This window comes from Macrobrachium rosenbergii, chromosome 20, assembly GCF_040412425.1.
Source record: "Macrobrachium rosenbergii isolate ZJJX-2024 chromosome 20, ASM4041242v1, whole genome shotgun sequence".
In the NCBI taxonomy this organism is placed as follows: Eukaryota; Metazoa; Arthropoda; class Malacostraca; order Decapoda; family Palaemonidae; genus Macrobrachium; species Macrobrachium rosenbergii.
The window spans coordinates 9,782,501-9,790,000 of record NC_089760.1 but is presented as its reverse complement, the minus strand read 5'-3'; the positions used below and the strand labels follow the sequence as shown (position 1 = coordinate 9,790,000).

Here is a 7,500-nt window from a genome sequence, read left to right as displayed (position 1 = left end):
ACCATATACATCCCTTGTCCTTTCTTTACTTTAGTCTAATTTAAACTTCTCTTAATGTAGTAATCAGCTACAGAGACAACACGGAGTTTTCTTGGGTTCCCTTTTAAAACAGTCCAGTTGTTCTCTGGTCCACATATTCTATCCTAGGAGTCAATTACATCATAAAAAACCTTAAATCGTTGTCAATAAACTGCCTTCTTTACTATGTACTCTAACACAGTGGTTCTCAACCAGGGGTGAATTCCCCCCTAGGGGGGAATTTCAGAGTTGGGGGGCGGGATTGTGACCACAGATTGGCAGGATCAAACTGGCTCTAGGACCACACAAAACGCAGTGTGCATTGGTCCGCACTGCTGTGAGGTCACGCTGGTCTTTCTCTCCGCTTGCATGTGTGTTTGTGTTAGTATTTTGCTGCATATTATTTGGAATGCACCTACTGAGGCAGAGAGTTTTGGAAAGGGGGGCCGGGGAGTTGGGGGCGGGACGCTGAATGACATTCTGACATATAGTGAAAGGATGACTGGGCCCAAAAAAAGATTGAGAACCACCTCCCTAACATCATTCATTTTGCAGCTGCATCAGTTCTTTCATAAGTATTCTCTAGGTAATTATTCATTACAGTGGGTTTTTCTCCTATGTTGGAACTTCTGTCGTAACAATATAAAAAAAATTACTCGATCCACAGACATCCTCTTCCTTGTCTAAACAGCATACATGTGTATACTTAGTGGAATCTGTATAATTCGTACACTTATCTTTAACAATTTCTTTTTACATTATACTTCACAAACCTTGGTCAGCCGGTCAGTCATATTGTTAATATTATAACAAAAACTCTTAGTTTGATCCCCTTGACAGTTTACCCCTAAACATTTTTCAGCATCTGAGTTGCTCCTTTTATTGCTTCAAAATTCACATTTATGAGTATTCTTTAAGTTTACACTAACCCCTTCCAATCTTGCATCATTCAGATTGCCTTTTACCTATCAGTCACTTTCAACAACTTTTCAAGACACTCACTGCCAAAGATCTGCATCGTATCAAAGAGATCATTTGTCAAATGCACCTTTTTCCTTAAAAGTCAGTTTTCTTAGCCCCCCTTTACATTGGCATTTACTTCGTTTCATTTTAACTTCTATGTCTTTGACATTCGTTCAGATTCATCCCTGCGTTATTTTTGACTGAATTTCTGTTACTCCCTAACTTTCATATTGTCCAATTTTCCATCATGTTGTATATCCCTATACACTAGATGCTTATTTGTCATGCAACTCCTCTTCGAGCAAACCTTTTCCCTTTCATTGCTCTGTGTCCTTATTATCCCGCTCTTGCTGTTTTCATTCCTTCCTCGTACGTGATTATATTGGAAACTCAAGGACTCCATCAATGAATTAGCTTTCTTACTCGTCATATTCTGTCATTATCTTCTCCGTCTTTTACCTAAGCCCATTGTGCATCCATATATATATATATATATATATATATATATATATATATATATATATATATATATATATATATATATATATATATATATATATATATATTTATATATATATATATAATTTATATATATACGTGTATATATATACATATATAAATATGTGTGGGTGGGTGTGTGGGTGTGCACGCGCGTGTGTGTGCGTGTGCGCGCGCGCATGAAGAACTTCATTTCTTTTGGAATTATTATCTGCTCCTTGTAGGAGGTTTAGGAATTAAACGCTTGCTGTGTTAGTTATCTCAATCACTACGTGGGTTCTGCCTTTGTTACAAAATGTAGTGAAGTTTGGATAGATGACTTCCACGCAGAAACAGGTACGGCTTTAATATTATCAAACGGTGGAAAGCGTTTTCAAGGTAAATTATGTCACAACTTAGGGAATGATCCTCCTATATGCGTATGCATGCGTGCGCTAGTATAATGCTGAAACAGAACTCCGCAGTTATGATTGTTTTGTAAAGAAGTTAGATTATTAGCAATGATAGCATACTTGAGTTATGCACGTACCATACATATTCAAGCGCTCTGAATTCCGTCCTGATGACAAAATTCCTGTCAGCAACATTAACGGGAAAATTTAAGTGGCTTGTGCTTTATATCCTTCAAGCTTTCATAAATAAATGAAATATATATAAAGGCAAGAAAATAGTCAGTATTTCTTGTGAATCTTTACATACACATTATGTATGATAGATAGTATAGATAGATAGATAGATATATATATATATAAATAAATATAGTATATATATATATATATATATAAATATATATATATATAGTTAATAATAGATTATAGAGAGAAATAAATACAGTATAGACATTATTTATCTATCAAAGAGTATAAGTGAAGTTAATAATCTGCTTATCAATGTCTATATAAATCATTCGCTTTTTGCAGTATCCGAAGTCTCAGTTGATCAAAAGACATCGAAAAGCTTTTAAACAAGCCCCACTACTTTATGCCTTTATCTGCTTTATTCTGACGCCATAAGGAATGCAAATGAAATATTGAATGTGGACTACGAGAATATACTGGAAGCGAAAAACAAATCAGCCTCAGATTTTAAAACACATAAACTTAAATGGTCTTGCATCATGATGACGAAGGTTTTCTTCTACGTCATACATTCATAAGTTACTATTCCAGTTAAATTTCTTTGTTGGGGGAGTGGGTTCCGTTCTCAGCTGGCACTCTGCTGGCCGCGAGTTCGAATCTCCGACCGGCTAATGAAGAATAAGAGGAATTCATTTCTGGTGATAGAAATTCATTTCTCGCTATAATGTGGTTCGGATTCCACAATAAGCTGTAGGTCCCGTTGCTAGGTAACCAGTTGGTTCTTAGCCACGTAAAATAAATCTAATCCTTCGGGCCAGCCCTAGGAGAGCTGTTAATCAGCTCAGTGGTCTGGTTAAACTAAGGTATACTCAACTTTTTACTATTCCAGTTGATGATATATATACGAAAACAAAAAACTTGTAAGCCTGCTGACTTTAAACCTGTAAATCAATCAACATTGGATAAAAAACAGTGGGGAGGAATTGACGCTGTCAGCTACCTTAAACGCTCGTTTTTTTCATTGCAGTTGTCCATCCCTGCAGTTGCTTTATTGCAGAAGTGTCTGCGCCACACGTGGCTCAGAAATCTTTCATGCAAGCATTAGCTAAAATAAAAAGGAAGATTAAAAAGTAAATCACAGACGTGTAAATCCCAATCTAATTTTTTTCTTATTTTCTTTATAAAAATGTTGGTATATTACAAGGTGCTATAGATAACTGTTGATTCTGCGAAACTCTCAATTTACGACATCATAATTACAGTGGGGAGGGTTTCAAGGAATTTAATCATATTTTTCAATTATTGAATGGCACCTGTCACGACATCTATCGAAGTAGACCACAGAGGGTTGGGGTCGGGGTCGTTTGCGACGACTGATGGGCTCCTTGTAATGGATGGGGCTTTGTGGCGTCCGTCAGCAGAACGAGACAAAGGGACTATGACGAATGAACTTCTGATTTATGGGTTGCAATGCCGGGGCTAAGCCCCAAAATGTGATACGAGAGCTAATGCTCTGTGGCAGGCAGTGTCATTTCGTTACTATCTGCAGTATGCTAATGCCATTTGCAATTCTGAAATTCTGTGTGATACGGAAACTATTGTAATGTGTCGCGTAGTCAAGTGATTCTTTTATATTTTGGTTTCCGTGTCATTACCTGCAGGAATACGGTACAGGTTGATGAGTGTTCGATGGGTGTACCTTTCAGCGCTACATTCACACGTGCGACAAAATTCGTGGAACGTGAGGAAGTTTTGGCATTTTCGAATGACTGAGCGAATTATTGATTATTATATTATTTAACTCATCCTCGAAGTTGAGCTTAAACTGATGCTTTGTCTTATTAAAAGAACGGAAAATTTTACTACAAAAGCGAATAATCTTGCAAAAGCTGTTAAATCTAGTTTAATGTATCAACATACAAGCTATTCGTGCATAAAATTCTTAGTGTGGTTATTATTTCAAAAGTACACATCAACCTCATACAACCTTTTAATTAACTTAACAAAGGCGTTCGCTAATTATGTGTTTAAAGCTAATCGCAACTGGTTCAGAGCTGGGGATACATGCTGTGAAATATGAGGCAATAAACAAAAAAAATAAATTTCTAGTTCTCTTCGGTTTTAAAATAATGGCTAGGATTGGAATAAATTGGGAAATAATACCTGAGGCACCAACGTCATAGAAAACAGTTGCTTGTAAGAATCAACATCTATTAATATGGTAGTTTCGTTGAGGAAGAATTTCTGCATTTATTTAAAATCATAGTTTTGAGAATAACACCATAATGTTCGAAAATCTAAATAAATACCCTTGGCATTTAAATATCACGTGAGGTATCATATCGTGCATGAAGTAAAATACTATACTTAACTAATTTAACAGAATGAATTTTGATAAGCATTTTTCCAGTACATAACCCTACTTAACCTTATTCACTTAAAATGTAAATGAAATACGATATCTCTCCAAAATTTAATAATTGTTCTCGGTTGTAATAGGTAAATGCATGGAAGGAAAAAAGATAAAATAACAGCATGGGTGTAAAAAAAATGAGATCAAGAGCTACAGAATATCAATGACATTATTATTATTATTATTATTATTATTATTATTATTATTATTATTATTATTATTATTATTATTATTATTATTATTATTATTCCGATACAGTTTTCACTTGCACAAGTAAGATAGAATTACCGACAGCTGCAGAAATTACAGCCACTCAAAATTATGTAGAAAAGCTGGTACTCAATTCATAAGGGACAATAATTATTTCACCTGTGATTACCAGCAAATATTTAAGGCAAACATACTCACACGCACTCACGCGCGCACCCATACACGAAACATGTATGTGTACACACACACAAACACATACACACTCACATATATGTACATATATATATACACAGTATGTGTATATTTTATTATATATATATATATATATATATATATATATATATATATATATATATATATATATATATATATATATATATATATATATATATATAATGTCCGAGTGTGCCCGTGTGTGTATTTATGTATGAAAGAATTTGTTGCTAATGCACGTCAGACTTTATTCACACATATTAAGCAATAAATATGGCTCAATATCGAAAACATTATACCCTGGTAAAAACTTATACCTATAGGGGGCACTTGATTGCCCAGTGGTTAAAGTCGATTATCTATCGGTTTTTGTAAACCAAAGACCAATTTCAAATCCTATCCGAGGACTAAGCACTTACCATTCATAATTTCCATTGGTTGTAAATTATTTCGAAGGTATAGGGAATTCGATATTAAGCGATATTTATGGTTTAATAGTAGGGTTCACGACTGGCAATTGTTAGTTTATGCGGAATTCAGAAAACGCAAATGTTTTTCCTCGCAGTCAAGAACTGTGTGGTAAACTAAACTTTGAATAATTTAGAAACTTTCGACTACCATTTCTTAAATGCTCTCCAGGAGAAACGTTTACTTTTTCCAGGTGCTTTTTGTCAAAGGAACAGTAATTAGTTCAAGAAATAAAAATCAGCGCTTGACAATCAATTATCCCTGATCCAAGAAAACTTAATATGGGAGTGAGTGAGTCACATTATAACCCGCTCTTATCACTAATATACTTAGGATAAATGCACAGACACCAGCACAATCGCGTAAAAACATATATATACACACACACATACACTCATATATATATATACATATATATATACACATATATGTATACATATATATAATTATACACACACACACACACACACACACATATATATATATATATATATATATATATATATATATATATATATATATATATATATATATATATATATATATATATATTAGTATCCGCATGACATGGTTACGTGCGTGAGTACAATAAAGCTATTCCTGTTTTAGTGAAAACAGTCGCCAGTCGATACATATATATATATATATACATATATATATATATATATATATATATATATATATATATATATATATATATATATATATATATATATATTCCTAACGATGGAACAGCAATGGCAATGAACTCCATTCCCTTAATGAATAAACTTAATAGCTTTCTTGGCCAAATGGAGGCGTACAGCAGACCCTTTTCAATCATCTCTTTATTAAGTTCTTTGAAAAAGGAGAGAGAGAGAGAGAGAGAGAGAGAAAAAAAAAAGAAGGAAAGGAGGTCCTTTGGAATGAGGTTATAGTGGATGCAGAAGAATTCCATTAGTTATTTCTATGGGACAAAGACTCCCATATATCCGGGGTTTTTGTGAGGTGGAGTGGATGAGGCCTCAAGCTATGGGAAAACAAAAAGGAGGTGGGTGAGGGGGGAATAGCTGCTGGTTGGAGTAGTTGTTTACTTTCGAGAGTGTAGTACTGGAATTGAAAGGATGGCATATTGTGATTCATTATGGACTTCGTTACTATCTGCGTCATTATAAAAAAAAACACTCTAATTAATACCGGAGCATAACTTTCTCATTATTTCGAGTAGGCATACCTTCTAAAGGACAGAAAAGCAGTTATATCGTCTTTATAATTAGAATATCAAGTCTTCCCTCTCTCTCTCTCCACACAGATATACAGGCGAACGCGCACACACACAGTTGCACACACACATATACAATATATATATATATATATATATATATATATATATATATATATATATATATATATATAAATCTTGATTTTTAATGGATAATTTCTATATAATTTTCCAGTTTTTCAACGTTCAGTACACACACACTTACGCACACACACACACACACTTAACAATATACAAATATTCTGAAAGCTTATATTGTCTATTTTGGTGTCGAGGAACGAACGTTCCCTCTATGGAAAATGAATCTCTTCTGGAACCTTTATTTCAATTTAGCCATCACACCTGCGGAACGCAGGATAAGGAAAATGGTTGAAATGTAGCCGATCTGCTTGGTGTGAAATCTCTTAAGAGGCTGACAGCCATCGGGTATGTTTCTGTGCAAAATACAGGAAGCTACTTTTTGCGTCTATTGAAACCTGAGTTGAATTACATGAAAGGATCTTTGATCCAATGAAGTGTAAAGGGTGAGCGCGATTTCAAGAGTAAATGGCGGAAGATGAAAAGATTTTTTCCTAATAGACGAGGCATTAGAAGGACAGCTGGAAGGTGGAAGTATGTGGATGGTCATAGAGAAAGTACTAATTATTATTATTTAATCAGGCTTCCATACATCACACTAAAAAGGTATATTAAAATTCAGAATACAAGTTAAGTAACATTTTAAAATTTTGCTCTTTTTTTTAATTCGACAAATGCTAAAATGGTTTTCGTGCTTTTATTATTTATTATTATTTTCATATTTAATTAAATTACAGTTAAAAACAGTAAAGTAGTTGAGAGGATACTCAGAGGATGCTCAGTGTTAAGGAGGGGAGGAA

At 34.1% G+C, this 7,500-nt stretch overlaps 1 protein-coding gene and 1 long non-coding RNA gene across 3 annotated transcripts in view; one reads left to right on the top strand and one right to left on the bottom strand.

Annotated features, from left to right (window-relative positions):
- LOC136849041 (uncharacterized) overlaps positions 1 to 7,500 on the top strand; it is a 521,318-nt gene that overhangs the window by 256,825 nt on the left and 256,993 nt on the right. The window lies entirely within an intron of this gene.
- LOC136849039 (uncharacterized) overlaps positions 1 to 7,500 on the bottom strand; it is a 465,615-nt gene that overhangs the window by 299,293 nt on the left and 158,822 nt on the right. The window lies entirely within an intron of this gene.